The sequence below is a fragment of the Coregonus lavaretus genome (genome assembly GCF_964263955.1).
Source record: "Coregonus lavaretus genome assembly, chromosome: 10".
In the NCBI taxonomy this organism is placed as follows: Eukaryota; Metazoa; Chordata; class Actinopteri; order Salmoniformes; family Salmonidae; genus Coregonus; species Coregonus lavaretus.
The window spans coordinates 21,655,634-21,679,089 of record NC_139997.1 but is presented as its reverse complement, the minus strand read 5'-3'; the positions used below and the strand labels follow the sequence as shown (position 1 = coordinate 21,679,089).

At 39.8% G+C, this 23,456-nt stretch overlaps 1 protein-coding gene across 1 annotated transcript in view; it reads left to right on the top strand.

The window, feature by feature from the left end:
• The first annotated feature begins 1,324 nt into the window (after positions 1-1,324).
• Positions 1,325-23,456, top strand: part of LOC311136251 (homeobox protein PKNOX2-like) — an 89,087-nt gene continuing 66,955 nt past the window's right edge. The window contains exon 1 of the mRNA XM_084170383.1: positions 1,325-1,348. The gene's annotated coding sequence lies outside the window, so the exon portion shown is untranslated. The remainder of the gene's footprint in view (positions 1,349-23,456) is intronic.

Genomic DNA, 23,456 nt, shown 5'->3' with positions numbered 1-23,456 from the left:
GCCGGGAAGTGTAGTGTATTCCTAAAGAAGCCGCGTCTGAAATTTGGTAGGCTCTCCGCCGTTAAACCTCATCGAAGAAGATGAGTAGGCTCTCTTGTTTGCCATAAACAACAAACAAGGAGGCTTTAACTTTGAATGCTCAACCACAATAAATGATTATGTCAGTGATTCAATGTCAGTGATTCAACATGGGTAACTATAATGCTTTTCAGACGCTATCCAGCCTAAAGTTGGCCTATTCAAACACTGATACAACTATCTTACAACTAATAATAGTAATAATAGGCTGTGTATTGCCACTGCAACATTGGAATAATAGATCTTTGTGAATAATTTGATAAATAAAGCACTTTTTTCCCCACTGGTGTGTTATCATTGCAGTGGTGGAAAAAGTACCCAATTATCACACTTCAGTAAAAGTAAAGATACCTTAATAGAAAATGACTCAAGTAAAAGTGAAAGGCACCTTGTAAAATACTACTTGAGTAAAAGTCTAAAAGTATTTGGTTTTAAATATACTTAAGTATCAAAAGTAAATGTACTTTCTAAAATATACTTCAGTATCAAAAGTAAAAGTATAAATGATTTAAAATTCCTTATATTAAGTAAACCAGACGGCACAATGTATTTATTTATTTATGGGTAGCCAGGGACACACTCCAACACTCAGACATAATTTACTAACGAAGAATTTGTGTTTAGTGAGTTCGCCAACTCATAGGCAGTCGAGATGATGACCGGGGATGTTCTCTTGATAGGTGTGTGAACTGGACCATTTTCCTGTCCTGCTAAGCATTAAAAATGTTACGTGTACTTTTGGGCGTCAGTGAAAATGTATGGAGTAAAAAGTACATTATTTTCTTTAGGAGTGTAGTGAAGTAAAATTAAAAGTTTACTTTATATAAATAATAAAGTAAAGTACAGATACCCCAAAAAAACGAATTAAGTATTTTTACTTAAGTACTTTACCCCACTGCATCATTGTGAAGTGACAGGATGTATCCATCCTCATACTGGATAACTGGAATGTCTGCTAATGTTTCCAATGAATGTAGACTATCACTGACCGTAATGTTTAATATGCGCCGACAGGGGGCTGGCAGACTCCACGGTTTGAATAGATGGAGATGCGCAGGGCCGGGGTTTGTGTGATAATACTGGAGGGAGAGTAGCGGAGGTGATGGGAGGGGGGATAAGAGGAGCCAGAGGGGTGGGTGTGTGTGTGTGGAGTGTGGGGGTGGGGGGGTGGGGGTGGGAGGGATCTTACATGGCAGACGTCACTGCTTGTGCAGGGGAGTATAGGCTGTGTTGTCAGCCTAGTGTCAGTCTGATGAAGATTGGCATTCAGGTAAGCTGTCATTCATTTTCAATGTCAGAGCATGGAGCAGGCTAACACTCCAGCGTATTTTTTTCCCCCTCGCCCTCATTACAAAAGACAGCACATTATTCATACAGACAGGGCCATGCTAGGGAGAGAGAGCCGGAGAGAGAGAGAGTAAGACAGACAGGGAGAGGGGGGAGGGGGGAGAGAGTGTGTGAAAGGGAGGGAGGAGGAGAGGAAAAGAAAGAAACAGAGAAGAGAGATACATTTTTGTACTGGATGGGAAGACTGGATGTTTTTTTCTTGATGCAGCGTATGGATTAATCAAATATGTTGGTTATGTTTCTGATAATGGCATTTAGGGCACGTTCTGCGAGGACACTAGTGTGTTTGTAAGGGATATGGAGAATAGCACAATGTTTTGGTTGGAGAGAATAATCGAAGGACTGTACAATACATTTTTAGACACTGCGCACCTGAACGCGCTTTCCACGGGTCACAATGGATCATGCTCATTGAATAATGATTTATTAATTAGTTAATATGCATTTATTTATATATTTGTTTGTTTAATTAATTGTATTTGCAAATATGTTTTGACTGGCATAGCCTATATGATAGGCCTTTTTCATGGATATGGATTTGTATATTCTTCATTGATTTTGCAGTATATTCTTCATTGATTTTGCACCAGGATGATTGTCTTGAGATTTTATTGTATCAGATCTTATCCTTTTCATAAGCGTTTTGTTATAGATGGGCTGTGGGTGGAACTGATGTGTCCTCTTGTTTTAGGCAAACAAACGCTTTGCTGTCAGACTACGCTAGGTAAAACAAGGAATAGTCTACGACTAACTTTAGGCTATACTGTGTTTTGGCACCAATAGGCTATCCCAAATCCACTGTAAATAACTGCGAATGTATGTCAAAGAAATATAAGGGTATGAAAGGATGTCAACTAAATTGTTTATGCGTGTCAAATGGGCTACATTAAAAGTATATTCCAGTGTAGGCCATTGAGGCGCATTATTTTGCATTTATGGCACATATGGTGGTTAAGCTTTATCCCACTGGGCAGTGGGCACAGACGTCAATTCAATGTCTATTCCACGTTACGTTTGTTCAACGTAATTTCATTGAAATTATGTAGAAGCAACTTTGATTCAACCAGTGTGTGCCCAGTGGGATGCTAGTCAGTCTGTGTAGCCTAATCATTTGCAATTGGTCTAAAATACAAATGTCATAGTTAAGCAGGTAGGCTAGTAATGATTTGTCAGTCAAATCTTGTAATAGCCTGAGCATGGCAAAACGTTTTTAAAGGCCCAGTGTTTTCCCCGTGTTTTATATATATATATATATATATATATATATATATATATATATATTTCCACACTATGAGGCTGGAATAATACTGTGAAATTTCAGCCTGTTTTGGTGGGATGGAGTTTTGGCCTGTCTGGTGACATCAGCATGCTGTAAATTAGTTAATTGACAAATAAGAAAGAGAGTTGCAAACCTCTCTGCCAATAACAGCAAGTTTTCAGTTTTCCCCTCCCTACTCAGACAACTCCCAGACAGTCCTAGCAAAATTCTTGCTTGAGAAATTGCTCTTTGTTAAGAAGCTATTTTTGTTTCTTTTTGACTATTTTAATTGAAAACAATCACAGTAAGGTAAATGTAAAATATTTGATATTGAGATAGAAACGACTGCATTGGACCTTTTAGATTTAATCTTATTGGATTTGATTATTATTATTTTTTTATCCACTGTCCTATCCTATATGTGTGCATTGTAGTCAGTGTTTTGGTTTGCATTAATCTGAAATTGCATAATATAAAATACTGTAATATACATGTCATTGCCCTTGTCAGCACGTAATCCATGTCTATCAAAAATAAATTCAGTTTGGCACTTTATTATTTATATATTTTTAAATAGTGATACAGAGGGTGGATTGTCTAAAGTGAATGGCTTGTGGATGTCAGCATCACAGTGACTCCAATGTTTGCTTTTCATTGCTGAGGCATACCATGCAAGACCTCTCCAGACTGAACATTGGCGCTCTTTGTGTGGCACGATTCATTGCCCAGTCACTACTTTCTATTTTGGATGACTTGTTTATTCCAGAATTGGGCTTTTAGTGGGCTAGGCATTTGACAAGAACACTCAAAGTTTTCCCCACATAATTTGGAATTTACTCCAGTGATGTATCCTCAATTTATTGCCATGTAGATGATAAAGAGTTAAGCTTTTTTGTCTTTCCCTCACTAAACTTCAATGTATAAAAAAGCACAATGAGTTCTAATTCACTATCAAATTTCATGCCAAATTAATGCGTTCAATATGTATCCATTTGCAATGTTTGGACATCTATTATTATTTTATTTAGTCAAAGTCTTTGAGGCATTATTTTGGTAAAAACCTGCATCTGATATAAACAATTTGTTTCGTTTTGTCTTTTTTTTTCAGAGTGGGTTTTACAGGTACAAAAAAACAATCAACAAAATGCATACAAAGATAACCCCAACCCATCCTCCCCCCCTCAGTCCCCATCCACCCGCCCGTATCCTCCCTCCCACCCCTTTCCATCCCACCCAACAGTCCCCCCCCACCCGAAGTAAGCATGCCTCCCATCCCTTTCCATCCCACCCAGCAAACAAGGTTGCCCATTAGTCCCCCTCCCACCTATCCATCCCCCGAGACCCCCCCACCCCCCGACCTCCCCCACAACAATTACATTTTATTTATGTATATATAAACAAAACGGATATATACATATACATTATATATATATATATATATATATATATATATATATATATATATATATATATATATATATATATATTCAATGTATTACCACAAAAGTGATGATCTAAACTCAATTTGAAAAATCTGAATCTGCATCTTATTTTTTCGTGATGTTAGAAATTAAGTCATGTACATGCCAAGTAATTGTAGACATGACACATATAATATATGTGCTGTAAAGATAACTGCCAAAATAATAGAAACACTTGAGTAAATAAGGGATGCAAAGTATATTGAAAGCAGGTGCTTCCACACAAGTGTGGTTCCTGAGTTAATTAAGCAATTAACATCCCATCATGCTTAGGTCATGTATAAAAATGCTGGGCAGGCCATTCTTTTGACTACCATGGTTATGCCCCCATAGGAGGACAATGCCCCCATCCACAGGGCACGTAGTCACTGAATGGTTTGATGAGCATGATGTAAACCATATGCCATGGAGATCAGTTACCAGATCTCAACCCAATTTGACACTTATGGGAGATTCTGGAGCGGAGCCTGAGACAGCGTTTACCACCACCATCAACAAAACACCAAATTATGGAATTTCCTGTGGAGGTAGGGTGTTGCATCCCTCTAATGGAGTTACAGACACATTGAAGCTGTTCTGGCTCGTGGTGACCCAACGCCCTATTAAGACAATTTATGTTGGTCTTTCCTTTATTTTAGCAGTTACCTACAGTATATCTTTCTGTATAATATTGGAAGCAAAGCTTTACAGGCATCACTCAACTAAGGGCCCTGTTCAATCAATTTTCAAGTTGGCTAAAAATCCTTGTTGTATAGTGCTGAACATGCAGGGTCAGTATTATACGCACAGTGACCCGTATCCCTTCGTAAATACAAAATCTGATGTCTTTGCATGTTGTACTCACATTAGCAAGCAATAAATGGTAATAACATTGCTGCAGCAATGTATTCACAAGTCAAGACATTTAGACCCCTAGGTATCTACTACTTATAGGACAGTCGTAAACACAATGGACCAGACTTGTTTTAACTTTGCATAGGAAGTAGGTACAGAATCAATGCATTCTCTTCATTTCTCTTTATTTGTGTTGACAGATGAATATGAATCAAATAATTAATGGAACTTTTATGTCTGTTAAAGAAATGTCAGAACCCAAGCAAAAAATGCACATGCGCACACACACACCGTAATGTTGTGTCACAACCCATTTGTAGACACATTCAGTAAACACACACAAACATGCACACGCACACACACGCACACACACACACACACACACACACACACACACACATTTTAGATGCTCCAAAACCCTGCTGGGATCATAATTGTTGATTTGTGTCATGGGACAAGCAGCCCAGGGCCAAAACTGCAGATACAAAACACCCAGACATGATTTGCATATTCCCATTCCCCAGTTTATGAGTAAATTACATTATTAGGTGCGATGCTGTGCTCTCCTGCAGCTTTTTGGGGATAATCGCTAATAAAGTGATTCAATTGCACTAAATAAATGAAATAAACAGAGCAAGAACAGCATATGTTATTAACCAATTTGTGCATTTATGTATGGCCATAAAGCGATTGAGAAAATTGAGGCGATGTGCAAATGGTTGCTATTTCCTTGCCTTAGCCCCTAATACCACCTCCTTCACAGTGCCAAAGTAACAAATACATCATTTTCTCTGGGAATATCATCAACGTTTTTCAGGTCTCGTTCTAACTAATAGCCCCAGGGCTCTACCCTTTTGGGGGCCCTAAGCGATATTTGGCTGGGGGCCCCCCCACCTCGCAGCAAAATACTTTACTGCCCCCCTAAAACAATTTTTTGTTTTAAAGTTGGTAGTGGGTTCGATCCCCGGGACCACCCATACACAAAAATGTATGCACGCATGACTGTAAGTCGCTTTGGATAAAAGCGTCTGCTAAATGGCATATTATTATTATTATTATTATTATTATTATTTCCTGCTATTTTATTTTCTGCAATTCTAATTCACATTTTGCCTTGGGTGTAGATTTGTTGTTGTTGTTGCAGTTTTACAGCAAATTACCTGCAATTCTACACATTTCGTAATGACATATGCCATGTTAATATGACATCTGAGTGAGAATGACTAACAAAATCAATGGGGCCCCCATTCAGTCATGATTACTACAAGTTTAGATAGCTGGCTAGACTAACTACCAATCTAAAAAATTGTTAGCTGACATCTATAATTGAGTGACTGTTAGTGACTGACATAAGAAAAAAATTGCTGATGCGCAAGCAAATTTCGAAAATTCTACTATTCTACTATTCTACTATTCTTACTCTCAATAGTAAGTTGAGACCCCGACTGAGTTTCCCCCCCCCCCCCCACCCCCCACCCCCTGTTTTGATCAGGGGCCCCCTAGCGGCCGGGGGCCCTAAGCGACCGCTTATGTCATTTATGCCTGGAACCGGCCCTGAAAATCCCAGTTTCATCTTCTTCTTAGCAGTCAGATAAAGAGAGAGAAAGAGAGAGACCCTAATTGTTTGGGTCTTTGAAAAAAATTATAATGCAGGATAGAATGTCTACATCTTGTTTGGAATAATTCATGAGGCCTTAGTCTGCTGGGTATGTACAGTATATCCATTTGGAGCGTGCTAAGGTCTTGTTCAATCCCCGGGAACAAGTTGGGCCTTTTTCTCTGCAGCACAGGCCTCAATAGTGCAGCACACCAGCACACCAGCACACCTCGAGCAGTTGGGATGCATGTATGAAAAATGTATGCACTCACTAACTGTAAGTCACTCTGGATAAGAGCGTCTGCTAAATGACTAAAATGTAAAATGTAATGTTGTGGCCTCTACATCAGGGGCCCTCACTGGCCAGGCACTAAGCCTGCTTGATTCCTATTGCTCTCCTGAGGAATGACGAGGCCTGCTTTAGCTGTCCGAAGGCTCAGTGTAAGGAGGACCCTGCATGCTTTTATACTTTACCCCTCACCCCATTCCCCCACTACTGCAGCATGGGCATTGCTCTTACTCTAAGTCCGTCACCGGGGACCGACATGGAGAGGAAACTAATTTGCTTGATTTATGCTCAGAGAGGAGCGATGGGCGTATTTAACGATCCGCAATATTGTTCGTGTCATGTGCTATTGGCTGATCTTTCACTGCTGCTTGTTCAGTCTGCAGAAGGACAGAAAATAGACAGGGTCATGAAAATGCATTAAAACTCTCCGAGATGTTTTTGAGGATGTTTCCAATGCCACTACTGCTGAATAGTATCCAGCAGATGTGAATGGATTTTGTTCCTATTACTTTAACAATATGCTTTCCAAAATCAACAGATCACCAAATATACTAGGCCAGATCTATATACAACCCTCATGGTTGGAGATCTGTATAACTATAAAACAGCACAGCATAACATAACATTGAACAAAGGTTTTAGTAATTTGCTAATTATTTTAGCATCAGCACTTTGATTTTATTGCCCTTTTTTAGAATGATGACGTATCAGCAGGGAGACATTCAGGAAACTAAACAAAACTCACGAAACAGAATGCTGATGTTTTAATTCTGTTTAGTGGATGTAATTATATTTTGGTAGATTACAGTCAAGCTGTGTATAAAGCTATTGATTGGAAACAATGACAATGCTATATTATACAATTCAAATCAAAGTTGATTTCAATAAAATTTTAACATCTTTACAATATTATTGTTATTATTATTATTATTCAAACCAAAATCAACATCTTATTTTAGACAGTAATTATTATTATTATTAAAGGATCAAAAGCTAAATCAAATTAGCAGCAGCTTATTATTAATTATGCGTTTAAAGACAGGAACGCAAACCTGAAACTTATTTGATTCTTATCTCTGCTGGAATGCTAATAATTTTTTAATTTACATTTAACATTTATTTAACTAGGCAAGTCAGTTAAGAACATATTCTTATTTACAACCCTAATAAATTAATATAGCCTTACAGAGAGAAATATGAAGTCTGCCAGTAAATCCTGAATGTATTTTATTAAAGAGCCCCAGTAACAGCTGAGCAGGGTGAGGTTTTACCGCTATAACTGCTGCATATTTGTGTTCTCCCTTCTCCAAAAATACATAAATGTATGGCCAAAAATGGTAAACCTAGAGTTGCTTAAAAATCTTATACCCTTAGTGGGAGACTCTTGGAAAGTAGGTTCAAGCTGCAGCTAGAGCTACCATTCATATTCCCTCAATTCGTTTTGGGGTGTGAAGTTTCATTGTCGAGTTTGCTGGACATTTCGACCAGTTGTGTTACAAAGTGTTGGCTAAGACGCAGAGGACGTGGAGAGAGTTTCTCCTTAGTGGTAGTAGCCACGTGCCAAAATAGGGAGTTTATTCTGCAATTGTCTTGATGGAATCCAGTTTGTCCATTGCCTCATGTTGATGATTGGCACTATACAGTAGTAGACTGTACTTGGGAAAACAGTACAAAGCTCCATTGAATGGTTGCAATTCGTTAAATGCCATTTTGTCCTAAAAAGTGCCATCTTTCACAGTTTACTGAATGACATCACTCATTCCTTTCTGCCACTTCTAGTTTCTGTGTATTTCTCAGTGAATTGTACTACAGGATACCATTGGTTTGGAGGACAATATTTTCCCTCTGTACCCCCACCTCCTAGCTTTTTAACATTAGTCGATTTTTTTAGTTTCCTTTCCTGCAAATCTATTTGTGCACCTTGTTTTTGTTCTCCCTACGGGGTCGATAGAGGTTTATTATCAAAAGCCAGATGCAACGTCTGACATAGGAAATCAAGGACGTTTTTCTCATGGGCTTTGTTATAGCAGAGGCAGTGCATCAATGGACTGAAAGCATTGCTTAAACAGTGACATCAGAATCATTTATTGTAATGGCTTTTACTGGTAATACCACAAATGATTTCCTTAATATGTCCAATCCCTTACTGTAAAAGCGCCATGAATTTATATGAACGTAGACTAGTGGGAGTGCATTTCTCCATGGAAATGTTATGTCTTATGTTTTACTAGACTTTGACTCTCCAAAATACTTTAAGGAGTACCATTTTATCACTGTAATATAATGCATTAAGGCATTTTGGCCGCAGGTAGACTGTAAAGCTTCCAGCTTCTCTCGGCTTTGACATAGATGATTTAGGGGTTCTAGGCAAAAACATATAGGCCCCTCTATAGCTACCTCTTCTAGAGTTTGAGCCAATGATTCCATGGTTTTGTGCATCGTGCCATCTGAACTCGTTGACATGCAGTCAATTTACAGCTGTCAAATTTGGATTTTTTTCCAAACAGATCAACACAACCTGCTCCACATTTTCAAAGTGAAAGAAACAGTATAGAACATTTTCGAAATTAATAATAATAAAATACGAAGTTGTCTTGATTACGTATGTCTTCACACCCCAGAGTTAATACTTGGTGGAAGCGGCTTTGGCAGCAATTACAGCTGTAAATAATTTTGAATAGATTCTACCAACTCTGCACAACTCTTAAGGCAACACACTGTATATCCAGCTCATAAAATGTGGTTATGGACAGCAATATTCAACTCAAGTCAGTACTGAGACTGGACCCATGGGAAGATTCAAAACCTCTTGGAAAGCCATTCTGGTGTGTCTTTGGCATTAAAATGTGTTATTGTTGTACTGAAAAATAAAACTATATCCCAGGGTAAGGTATTCAGAAGACTGAGGTAGGTTTTCTTCTAACATCTAACTCAGTCCTGGTTTGAATATTGCTGTCCATCAATGATTCCCAACCAAATCTACTGAGCTTCAACACTTTTGACAACAACAGTGCCTTCTGAAAGTCTTCACAACCCTATTTTTCCACATTTTGTTGTGTTGCAGCCTGAATTGAAAATGGAATAAATTGATATTTTTGTCACTGGCCTAAACACAATACCCCATAATGTCAAAGTGGAAATATGTTTTTCAAAAAAATTAAAATAATAATAATGTTTTTAATTAAAGCTGAAATGTCTTGAGTCAATAAGTATTCAACCCCTTTGTTATGGCAAGCCTAAATAATTTCAGGAGTAAAATATTGCTTAACAAGTCACATAATAAGTTGCATGGACTCACTCTGTGTGCCAAAATAGTGTTTAACATGATTTTTGAATGACTACCTCATCTCTGTACCCCCCACATACAATTATCTGTAATGTCCCTGAATCGAGGAGTGAATTTCAAACACAGATTCAATCACAAAGGCTAGGTAGGTTTTCCTATGCCTCGCAAAGAAGGGCACCTATTGGTAGATGGGTAGATGGGTAAAAAAAACAGACATTGAATATCCCTTTGAGCATGGTGAAGTTATTAATTACACTTTGGATTGTGTATCAATACACCCAGTCACTACAAAGATACAGGGATCCTTCCTAACTCAGTTGCCGGAGAGGAAGGAAACCGCTCAGGGATTTCACCATGAGGCCAATGGTGACTTTAAAACAGTTACAGAGTGTAATGGCTGTGATTGGAGAAAACTGAGGATGGATCAACAACATTGTAGTTACTCCACAATGCTAACCTAATTGACAAAGTGAAAAGAAGGAAGCCTGTACAGAATAAAAATATTCCAAAACATGCATCCTGTTTGCAAATCCAATAGAACACATTACTGAGTGCCACTCTCCATATTTTCAAGCTTAGTGGTGGCTGTATCATGTTATGGGTCTGCTTGTAATAGTTAAGGACTGGGGAGTATTTCAGGATAAAAAAGATATGGAATGGAGCTAAGCACGGGCAAAATCCTAGAGGAAAACCTGGTTCAGTCTGCTTTCCACCAGACACTGGGAAATTAATTCACCTTTCAGCTGGACAATAACCTAAAACACAAGGCTAAATCTATACTCGAGTTGCTTACCAACAAGACAGTGAATGTTTCTGAGTGGCCGAGTTACAGTCTTGACTTAAATCTACTTGAAAATCTATGGCAAGACCTGAAAATTGTTGTCTAGCAATGATCAAAACCCAATTGACAGAGCTTGAATAATTTTGAAAAGAATAATGGGCAAATGCTGCACAATCCAGGTGTGGAAAGCTCTTAGAGACTTACCCAAAAAGACTCACTGCTGTAATCGCTGCCAAAAGTGCTTCAACAAAGTATTGACTCGGGGTGTGTTACTTTTTCTATAAATTTGCAAAAAAATCTAAAAACATTATGGGATATTGTGTGTAATCAATTTTGAATTCAGGCTGTAACACAACAAATTGTGGAATAAGTCAAGGGGCATGAATACTTTCAGCATTCACTGTATGTTGCCCTAAGAGTTGTGCAGAGTTGGTAGAATCTTATAAATATATATATATATATATATATATATATATATATATATATATATATATAAAGATTTACAGCAGTAATATCAGCCAAAATTGCTTCCACCAAGTATTAACTGAGGTATGAAGACATATGCAATCAAGACATATTCAATTATTATTATTAATATTTTTTTGTACTTTTTCTTTCACTTTGAAAAGGTGGAGAAAGTTGTGTAGATCTGTAGGAAAAAAATCAAATTGAATAAATTTTTAAGGCTGCAAAATGTGACAACTGTGCAAGGGGTGTGTAGACTTTAACTACACACTGTACTAGATAGTTGATACTATCCTTATTTCACATGTTGTCCAACCTTTAAGTATCTGAAATATACTGTTGTACGAAGTGAAGTTTGTGGACCTTTTCCCATGCTGTTCCGTAAAACAGAAAAGTTAATACCATTTGAAGTTGTGGAGCCTCTTTCTGCAATAATTAACATTGATTTACTGTATAGGTTGGAGAAACGCATCATCAGATAACTGCTGGCTATTCATACACAGTCTTCCTCAAGTTACTTTAACTGTCTTTGAGGAATTTTAAAATCAAAATTGAGAAGCTGTCAACTTGAAAAGTGCACAGTACACCCAGACGGCCATATCTGCTGTATTCCCTGTCATTGCTTTCCCCTCTCCTGTTTCCTCCCTTTAGTTTTAGAACATTACGAGTGGCTAATCTGTCACTCTGAGGGTGTGTGAGTAAAAAATCTGTTGATGTTTTACCGTAACGTTAAAGCTACAGGATTGCATTGAGAGTCAACCCCTTAGCACTTAACTTTTAGGTCCGATTCTGTTCCTCATTACAGTTTTGTTTATTTTGTCTGGAATTTTCTGCAGCTGCTTCACTTGCAGCTGAGATTCCTCTTTAAATACTATTTCTTGTAGAGAATCGAAGTAGGTTTGTTGTGACATCACTAATGTGAGAATGTAATATTTTGGCCGGTTGCTCTGCAGTATAGGTTTGGAATGTCTGAATCTTGCTGCTCTTTCAATGCTTCTGCAAGAAGATCATGTTTAGCCTTAGCCATGTGTCAGACCATGCTCCTGTATTGCTGGAAGGCAGGAGCCCAAGGGGGCCGGGTTGGTTTGTAAGCAAGGACAAGGTTTCTTAGAAATAGTATAAAGTACTGTAGGTCCTAGATTCTGAGTTAAGGTCAGTTTTGCATCCACAACCTCTAATGATTAAGGTTAGGCTTTGGGGACGGTAAACTGATCTGAGATCTGTGTGTAAGGGTGACTTTTAGACGGTGCAGGTTTTCACTCCTCAACAGGAAATGCTTAGTGACATGTTTATGGAGATCCCATTGAACTTTATGTCCAGGAATTTCATTCAGGCTTGAAATATAATATAGTCAGGGATTTAATATGAAATCCAAACCTTAAATGCAGTCAAAGGTAAATTAAATGACTGTGTATGGATGTGGGGACTATTATGCCTTGATTCGTAGTGGCACACACACACACACCACTTGTGAATGAAAGCTGTGTGTTTGTAAGATGTTGTAGGCTAACCACATTTCAGTTCTGATTTAAGAAGTGGTTGCGTTTTTACGACTCAACACGCATCTAACTTCCCACTGGCTGTTCCAAACAACACATGCCACTTCTTATTTTATGTCCTTTCACGTTTGTTACGTTTGATTAGACCCAGGGCATCAAGTTGTTGCCTTTCAAGTCACATTGTAAACAATAAGATGGCAGATTTATCAAGTGGATGCATAGACTCTGGGAAATGGTGTGCGTTCTTGGGATTATTATAACAGACACAGACTCTAAAGGAATCTGCACACAGAGCAATTAGCGACAAAAGGATGCTAGTAGTTTCATTGTACATGTTACCCATTGTACCAAGAGATAAAGAGAACCCTATTGATTCCACTCAGCCTTTATGTGTCTTAAAACAATGGCCCCATGTCCTATTTTCCAGTTATTCAGTAATTATCAACATACAATAAAAGGAACTATTTCATAGTAAAATGATTAGACATTTACTATTGTCAAAAAAAAAAAAGACTTCTCATCAGGGTTGCTATATAGTAATAAATTAACCCTTTAAATCCCAATCATACATATACACTGACTGTACAAATCATTAGGAACACCTGCTCTTTCCATGAAATAGACTGACCAGGTGAAAGCTATGATCCCTTATTGATGTCACTTGTTAAATCCACTTCAATCAGTAATATATGCCATTTAGCAGATGCTTTTATCCAAAGCAATTTACAGTCGTGCTTGCATACACTTTACATATGGGTGGCCTTGGGAAATGAACCCACAACCCTGGCGATGCAAGCGCCATGCTCAAGCGCCATGCTCTACCAACTGAGCCATACAGGACCACAATCAGTGTAGATGAAGGGGAGGAGACAGGTTAAAGAAGGATTTTTTAAACTTTGAGACAATTGAGACATGGATTGTGTGTGTGCCATTCAGAGGGTGAATGGGCAAGCCAAAATATTTAAGAGCCTTTGAATGGGGTATGGTGGTAGGTGCCAGGTGCACCGGTTTGAGTGTGTCAAGAACTGCAACACTGCTGGGTTTTTCATGCGCAACAGTTTCCTGTGTGTATCAAGAATTGTCCACCACCCAAAAGACATCCTGCCAACTTGACACAACTGTGGGAAGCATTGGACATAGACCAGCATAGACCAGCATCCATGTGGAACACATATCGTGGTACAGACATTTTCTAGATGTTAATTCAGGCTCGGTAGTCCATTATGTATAGTAGTACGAAGAGACAGCCCAGCAAGCCAAAATTGGTTCTGTGAAAGTTCCCAGAACATTCGTTTGGTCGCGGCAAATGTTCTCATAACACAAAAACTGTCCAGTCGTGCTGATGATTATAGAATGTTTGTATAAAACATTCACCTGATGTTGCAAGAACTTTTCTAGAACACATTTAATCCTATCTTTAAAGGTTCCCAGAATGTTTCATTAGGTTGTCGGAACAGTCTAGTGAGAACATTGTGGGGATATCACAAAATATATGTTCCCAAAACACAAAAACTGTCCAGTTGTGCAAATTATTCTACAATGTTTCTTTTAGGGTTAAAAAAACATTCACCCGATGTTACAAGAATGTTCCCTGAACACATTTAATCTGCTCTTTAAAGGTTCACAGAATGTTTCTTTGGGTTGTGGGAACATTGTGTTGATATAAGAAGAGATAGGTTCTCAAAACACTAAAACTGTCTAGCTGTGCTGACATTCAGATAATGTTTGCATCAGGGTGCACAAAACATTCCTTTGATGTTGCAAGAATGTTGACAGAACAACCTTTCTGAGTTCTTTGAAGGTTCCCAGAACATTACATTCGGTTGTGGGAACAGTTTGGGTACATTACAAGAGATAGGTTCCCAAAACACAAAATATGCTTAGTTGTGATGACATTCATACAATGTTTAAGTTAGGTTGCACAGGGCATTCCTATAATGTTCACAGAACCAATTTTGTTTTGATGGGAAAACATTACTTGTACATTGTGTTATTACATTACCTGGAAACCTAATGACAACTTGTGGGGAATGTTCTGTGGTGGTTGTTACAGATTTTGTGTACAACATTTTAGTGAATGTTAGAACATTTCAAAGATATTTAATTTCAAACATTTTTTTGAAACATTTTTGTGATGTTATCATCCTAATGTTAGCAAAAACCCTAAATCTAATTTATTGGAAATCTTGGCTAATGTTCTGGGAATGTTCCGTGTTTGCTGGGAGCACTCATTTTCAACTTAGTCTTTCATTGAGCATTTCTCCACTACAACTACAAATCCCGTTTGGTATCGTCTGTCCATAATTTGTTACCACTCTTTTATCTTATTATCTGTGTGCACATAATTATTGCAGTCATCACATTAGATTATTTCATGCATAATAAACAGATTCAAACTGTGTGCCGGGTAATTAGTATGTTAGGATATGTGCCGCGATATGAGCTTTGCTTTTCTAATGATCCTATTGTTCCCACTGTCAATGAAAAGTGAGAGTTACTGATACAAATTTAACACCGTTAAATAGCAATGCATTTCATCATACCATTTTCTTTCTCTATACTTTGTTATTTTTGGAAGATCCAGCAAGTACAAAAAGATGCTAAAGAAATACTGCAGAGAGCATAAGGAGCGATAGACATGATTTAATTCTGGTTTCTGGTAGATAGATCTTAGTCGATTTAAATCACAGATGTACTACACTCCATTCACAAGGAAAGAGTCCGTTGATCTTTTATGTATTGATAGTTCCACTCGGGCCTGTGGAAGTTGCGATGCAAAGAAATGCATGGTTTTGATACAGGTTTGGAACTTCTTGCCAAGTTAAGGCCCAGTGGCTTAACACTAAACTGACTTTTAAAATGACAACTTTTGGCTGTTTGTTTGCAGAAATGTTCATGTTTTTAGGAAGAGTACAGTTCTCTATAGAGGTCTATCAGACCAAGACATTTTGGGATTTTGGACCTGCTGATAACAGCTTTCGTCAACAGAATTGAAGCTACTGTTTTCTATTTTCTGATCTCTCTGCACTGTCCTCATCTTGTCATGAATGACTGACTGGATGAATACTGTCCAGAAGTGTTTTTCACCCTCTATTGTGGTAAATCTTCCCTTTTCCCCAGGGTTTGGGTCAATTCTAATTACAGGCAGTCAATTCAGAAAGTAAACTGAAATTACAATTACTTCCCAATAAACTGAAAAATAGAAGGTATTTTCTAATTCTGAATTTTTAATTCAAATCACTTCATGAACTGATAGCCTTTAAATCGAATTGACCCCAACCCTGATTTTCCCCAATGAATAATAAAAAAAACACTGAGGTGGAGGTTTTTGCTGGCTGCTTTGTTGAGCAACTATATGCCTTTTCAATGGCCATAAGAGACCATGTATACATACAGTGTGTTTATAACCCCACTGCAACCTGTTTATAACCTTTCTGCAACCTGCTCCACCACGAACTCATTGTAACAAAATACTTTTGTCACCTTTGATTGGACGGTTTGGACCGAAATGGCCCTGTACGGGTCTGTCATGTCATCATCTAAACACCAAGCACCAAATCTTGTCTGTCAAAATATTTAATTTGTCTGTCACAAGACACTAGTCATGTCAGAACGTTAACATAATGCCAGTGGCTGATCCAGCGAGCTTACCAGAGTCATAACCACATAACCGCCAGCCTCTGCCACCATACCATTCTAAAGACAGTGACCAACCAATCAACCTGCTTCCCCAACCATCGTAAGGTCAGAGTTGAAACACGACACCTACAAGGAGCCACGGCGGGCTCAAAGACGGCGCCATTGTGTGGCACTAGAGAACACCAGCTATGTCACCTAGTGGTGAACCCCCGTTCTCCATCTTCCACTTGACTTCAGTCCCTCCCTTTTCTATAACTTTATAATGGTATCCCTGAAAAGGTTGACGACAGCTCTGTTCTAAAATGAAATGTAAACAGCTGTTGTGTAGTGTAGAGCGACTGGTGTGGGGCTGAACACAGCAGCCAGAGTATCTGTGGCCCGCTGCCATGTCTGTGCTAGAATGACAAGGCCCTAGCAGCAGGGCCAGATTACTGAACGGGCATGCAGGGCACGTGCCCCAGACCGCCGACCTCCAGGAGGCCCCCAGATAGCATATGATAGTAAAATGTGTAGAATTGCAGGAAATTAGCTTTAAAACTGCACAAATGGGGAAATTTGAACAAAATATGAGCTTTAAAACAGCAACAACAAACTGCCCCATGCCCTCAAAGATGGAAGGCAGGCGGCAGGAGGCAAGATGAGGTGGAACCATTCTAGCCAATGAGAGGGCATGGGGGGCCCCCAGAGGTCAGTGCCCTGGGGCCCCAAATGCTTTAGTCTGGCTCTGCCTAGCAGGGTGAGGAGAGAAGCCTTTCCACACAGACAGCACCGTACACACAGTCTGGTACCCTGTGTCTGTCCGGTCAGGGTCCCTTCCCTGTGGTGAGTACATGGCCCTCTCCATGGGTTGGTGCGGGCCAGGGTCAGTTTGGTGTAAATGGACATTGTAGCCCCTGAGTGCTGATCTGGGGTCAGGTGTACTTGTTTAATAGTAACGGGTATGTTTAGGGAACTGGGAAAGGAAAACTGACCCGAGACCAGTGCTTAGGTGGAGCTGTGGAACTGTCTGTCAGTGAGGCTTTACTGGAGGTGAGATGTCCCCAGTAAAGAGCAGAATGGTGGAGGATCACTTGTACCTTCCTCTTGAGTCCCCTGGTGTGTGTGTGTGTGTGTGTGTGTGTGTGTGTGTGTGTGTGTAGCAGCCATTTAACAGGCTGGCTGCTGTCCCTGGTTCCACTGACGCCCTGCTGTGGTGGTATTTATAAACCGTTATAGACATTTAATACAGATTGCAGCGCACCTCTCAGCTTTCGCTTCTCTCTTAAATACATCTTGTCCTCAGAAACAAAACAGACAACCACATTCAACATTTCTACTGCTTGAATACCAGCACCTCTTATAAAATATTGCTTCTAAAATATTGACCCTTGTACAGCAAAATTAAAGAGTATCAACACCTTATCAATCCACTTCAAGCACTGCATCTTAACAGAATATTCAGACGTAGAAAACTGATGAAGTTGGCTAGATCATGCATAGAAAATGTATTAACTAGATTATGCACACACATCTATGCTGCACATACAAATGCCTGGCGAAGCCCCCGATTGCATGTGCCTCAGAAAGGGTTAACCTTTTCTTTCCCACTTGGGGAGAGAGAGATAGAGTGAGAGAGAGCGAGAGAGAGAGAGAGAGAGGGGGGGGGGGGTCAGCCAGCAAGCCTGACTTCAGACACCGACGGGGAATTCCACACTGTCTTGACTTTTCAGGCCCTTGCCCTTCTTCTGCCAAGTTCATTATGTTCCCTCTTCCCTCCGCTCGCTCTCCCTTCTGCTAGACAGAGGGACAACAAATGAACGTCTGGGAGACATTGTGGGCCGATCAGAGGCCCAATGGAGGAATATAAAACAGGCATGTCTGTCTCTGACCCTCCGAAAAGAGGGAAGACTCCACCACGGGAAGATAGTTTTAGTGTCCCTCTGCGTGCGTTAGATCAGCCAGCCTACTGTGCGCTACAGGAGGGTCCATCCACCATCCACCCAATTCATCCCCAAGCCTGAGGAATCTGCTGAAAGCCTAGTGGCTCAGTCTTTCCCCCTCCGTTACCCCTATCCCTCCTTCCTCTCCCTCAGCTCCCCCACTTCCCAGATCTCATTCCTATAGTCCTTGTCTCTAGATGTGGGGGGGAGTGTTGGTTGGCCTGGGCTGTGCTGGGCTGACACAGGTTGGAGCTGGGGTTGGGGCTAGGACTAGGGTTGGGGCTGGGGCTATTGGGCTGGGACTATGGGGCTGCGGATAGGGCTCATGGGGCTGGGGCTATTGGGATGGGGATGGGTCTGGGAGCTACGTTCTAGGGCTGAGGCTGGAGCTACGTCTATAGAGCTGAGGCTGAGGGGCTGGGGATAGGGCTGGGGCCTGGGCTTGCTGGCCGACAGCCAGGTCGCTCTGGTGCTCAGCTCTGGTGTAAGCGAAAGAGCATATGATGCATAAGAGGCCGACCCCATTAGGCCCATGGGTGCCGAGGAGCATGGTTCAGATCATACGAGTTATGTGCGGTAGCATGTGTGCTCCTTCAGTTTTATTACATTGGGGAGGGAGTGAAGCAATAGCATAAACTGCATGGATGCCTTAGGTCATGTCATATCATGTGGCATTTTAATAGCATTTTCATATCATGAAATAGGATTGACACAGATTGTAAAATGGACATGTATCATCTGGGACTGAAGGGTCGAGTTATTTGGTTTTATTGACCAAACGGCCTTAGTTATGGCTAGTGTAAACAGCATTGCTGAACACTAGATTGAGGAATGATTTAGTTCTCCTCATATGTAATATAGCACAGTCCATTTTCTAGAGTCAAATCATTTGGAAAATATAGAATGGAAGATGGAAGTCATTTAGGGCATACTGACTGACCAGTGACCACACCCCAAAGCTCCTATCTCTCGAACTTGACTTTCAAATGGTTCATCCCTGCACCTTTTGCTTTACCCTCTACATCAGCACATGCACCATTGAAAATAAAGATATCACATTGTACATGCTAATTTGATATAGGTACATAGCTGATTTATTAGGTATTATTAGCAATTGATCAGTGTTTTCTTATTCACTCATTTGATGTAAAGTATACATAGTGGATAGTGCCTAGTGAAAGTCTACACACCCCTTGCACAGCTTGCTTTCAAAGTGAAATAAATATTATAGAAAATGTTCCACATGAATATTTTTTTTAAACGAAGATGTATTGATTGTGTATGTCTTCACACCCCTGAATTAATACTTGGTGGAAGCACCTTTGGCAGCCATTACAGCTGTGAATAAATTTTAACACAATTTTACCAACTTTGCACGACTCTTAGGTCAACATATACAGTATCCATTGTTTTTGTCAAAATTGCTCAAGCTCAGTACATTTGGTTGGGAATCATTGATGGACAGCAATATTCAAACATTGTCTAGTTATGTAGCGTGAATGCAATGTTGTTGATCCTCTGTATTTTCAAGTTTTGTTGTGGAATTTTTCAGGATCAAAAGAAATATGAAAGGAGCAAAGCTCGGGTAAAAAGTTAGAGGAAAAACTGCCTCAGTCTTCTGAAAACCTAACCCTGGGGTAGAGTTTCATTTTGTCAGTGGGTTTTTTCGGTGGGTCCTGAGTGGTCCAGTCTCAGTCCTGGCTTAAATTTGCTTGAAAATCAGAGACAAGGTTTGAATGTTGCTGTCCATCAATTACTCCCAACAAAATATACTGAGCTTGAGCAATTTGGACAAAAACAATGGATATACACCACCGACTCCGGGATGCTGACCTTCTAGGCAAAGTTGCAAAGAAAAAGCCATATCTCAGACTGGCCAATAAAAATAAAAGATTAAGATGGGCAGTCTGAGATATGGCTTTTTCTTTGCAACTCTGCCTAAAAGGTCAGCATCCTGGAGTCGCCTCTTCACTGTTGACGTTGAGACTGGTGTTAAGCGGGTGCTATTTAATGAAGCTGCCAGTTGAGGACCTGTGAGGCGTCTGTTTCTCAAACTAGACACTCTAATGTACTTGCCCTCTTGCTCAGTGGTACACTGGGGCCTCCCACTCCTCTTTCTATTCTGGTTAGAGCCAGTTTGCGCTGTTCTGTGAAGGGAGTAGTACACAGCGTTGTACAAGATCTTCAGTTTCTTGGCAATTTCTCGCATGGATTAGCCTTCATAGACTGAAGAGTTTCAGAAGAAAGTTATTTGTTTCTGGCCATTTTGAGCCTGTAATCAAACCCACAATTTCTGATGCTTCAGATACTCAACTAGTCTCAAGAAGGCCAGTTTTAATGCTTCTTTAATCAGCACAACAGTTTTCAGCTGCGCTAACATAATTGCAAAGGGTTTTCTAATGATCAATTAGCCTTTTAAAATGACAAACTTGGATTAGCAAACACAACGTGCCATTGGAACACAGGACTGATGGTTGCTGATAATGGGCCTTTGTACACCTATGTAGATATTCCATTAAAAATCAGCCGTTTCCAGCTACAATAGCCATTTACAACATTAACAATGTGTACTCTGTATTTCTGATCAATTTGATGTTATTTTAATGGACAGAAAAATTGCTTTTCTTTCGAAAACAAGGACATTTCTAAGTGACCCCAAACTTTTGAATGGTAGTGTATGTTGCCCTAAAGGCTGCTACACACGTTATGCAAACTACGCAAATGCAACGTCGTTTTCTACGTAGTTCTACTTACTTTTGTGTGGCTCGAATTTTGGAATGGACCGTATACAATGCTCCGTCGCTCTGTTTGCGTAGGGTGTGTAGGGCCCTTAAGAGTTGTGAAAAGTTGGTATAATCTTATTCAAAATGATTCATAGCTGTAATGACTGCCAAAGGTGCTTCCACCAAGTATTAACTCTGGGGTGTGAAGACATACAAATATATATTTTTTTATTAATTTGAAACATTTTCTACAATTTTTCTTTCACTTTGAAAACGTGAAATAGGTTGTGAAGATCAGTAGGGAAAAAAATAGAATGCAACCCCTTTTTAGATTTATTTTTAATGCAGCAAAATGTGAAGGTTGTGCAAGCGATGTGTAGACATTTCCTAGCAACTGTATATGGATCAGTGTTTGTGTGTGTATGTATACACATGTGTGTATTGTTTTGTGTGTGCATTTAAGGGTGGATAGGGTGTCGTGCGGTGTGTGTATATTATGTGTGTGTGTGTATGTCCGTGTGTGTCCTGTGCTTTGTCTTCCACAGCTGCCTATTATTAGCTGCTTGCTCGTTAAACGTTGGGTTAAACCCCTTGTGATGCCAAGGAGTGTCCTGTTACCACTATGGGAATACCTACCATTGTCATCCAAAGCTCCCCGGAATTCTATAGTTGTTACCCTTAAACAACATAGTCTTAGCCATACTCATCTAGTAATAGTCCCCAATATTGAGCTTAGAATAAATCATAAACACATGCAATTGTGTTCTGTGCTGTTCCAAATGTTAAGTACATAGTGTGTGTTTCAAAATAACCTGTGTGTGTGATGGTGAAAGAGTATATATTTTGCATGGTAAGGGTTGGTATTATGTTAAAATACTTAATTATTGCTATTGATTGTGGCCAAAATAAGTTCCCTCCCCATTTATTTATGACTAAATAAATAGTTAATGCTATTTTACCATCTGGAAAGTGGTAGAGACATATTTTTATAAAAGACAGTGGAAAGAGTTGAATTGTTTATGTCATCTATAGGCTTTATACTGTAGATATGGAAGTACTATTCTGCGTTTCTTATAGCATCAGCACCATATAGAAATCCCCAGTGAAGATGGCCAAATGACCTCACTTCCTGTTTGGCCAGAGGAAAGAAAATGGTATCATTTTTATACATCCTGTTTGACAGTGATCTGTGTGATATTCTGTACAGCTGTAGGGCATGACGGAAGATTTAGGTCCCATTGTGTGTGTGCCTGAAACCACTGTAAGGGTTGTATATATTGTTAATTCTACAGATACAGTTACATTCTGTTTGGTGTTTGTTGCAAGTGTGGGGTGTGAATTTTGTGGGGCATGGGTTTTTGAGTTTGGGTGCATGTGCTATAGAACTCCAAAATGTATAAATAATGTATTAGCTACTTCATGCCCTGCATATTAGTGTAGAAAAACCTTGCTCGCTTTTCTTGTGTTTTATGGAAATGAAATTATAGCATAATGTCACTTTCGTTATTAGAACAGAGAGACTGTGCATATGAATCAGTCCACTGTTGTCATAGTAACATGAAGCACTAAACCTCTGAGCAGCTGTTATTGCAGGCTTTGAACAGCTGGGGGGCTATTGCTGGCAAGGGATTGTGGGAAATGAGTCCTTTGGTCCACCCTGCTCACCTTGACCTTCCTCTTCCAAAGAGGAGAGTTTGGGGATCTTAAAGAGGTCCATCTGGAATATTCCAATGTGTACTGAGTCTGTGCACGTTTATAGGATATTTAGTGAATATTCATTACCCATATTAACGTTGTATCTTCTCTGAACATGTTTGCCTGAAACTGAAACAGACTGCCTGTACTCCACAATGTGAATTGTAAAAAAACAAATGGAGCAAATGAGCTGAATTGTCTCGTAACGCATGGCCGCAAACGAGTTCAAAGCAGCCGAGCGCATCCCATTATTCGAGAACAAATGTTGTACAGGGCTGCGATAAAAACTCACAGGAAGCACAATAACTTGTCATGGGGTAGCACTGCTGCCGTGTCCAATTCCTTCAGCATTAATCAAGTCAAAACGTAACCCGAGAGCAGTGCCCCATCCTCCCACTGTCCAATTTAATGAAGAATTCCTAGACTGGGGGACTGTGTGTGCATGTGTGTGAGCGTATGTGTGCTAGGCCTGAACTGTTTGCACAAGGTGACATGCCAGACTCCTTGAGACTCTGAGACCAAGACAGTGACTGAATGTGGCAAAAATCTAACGCCCCCCACCTCC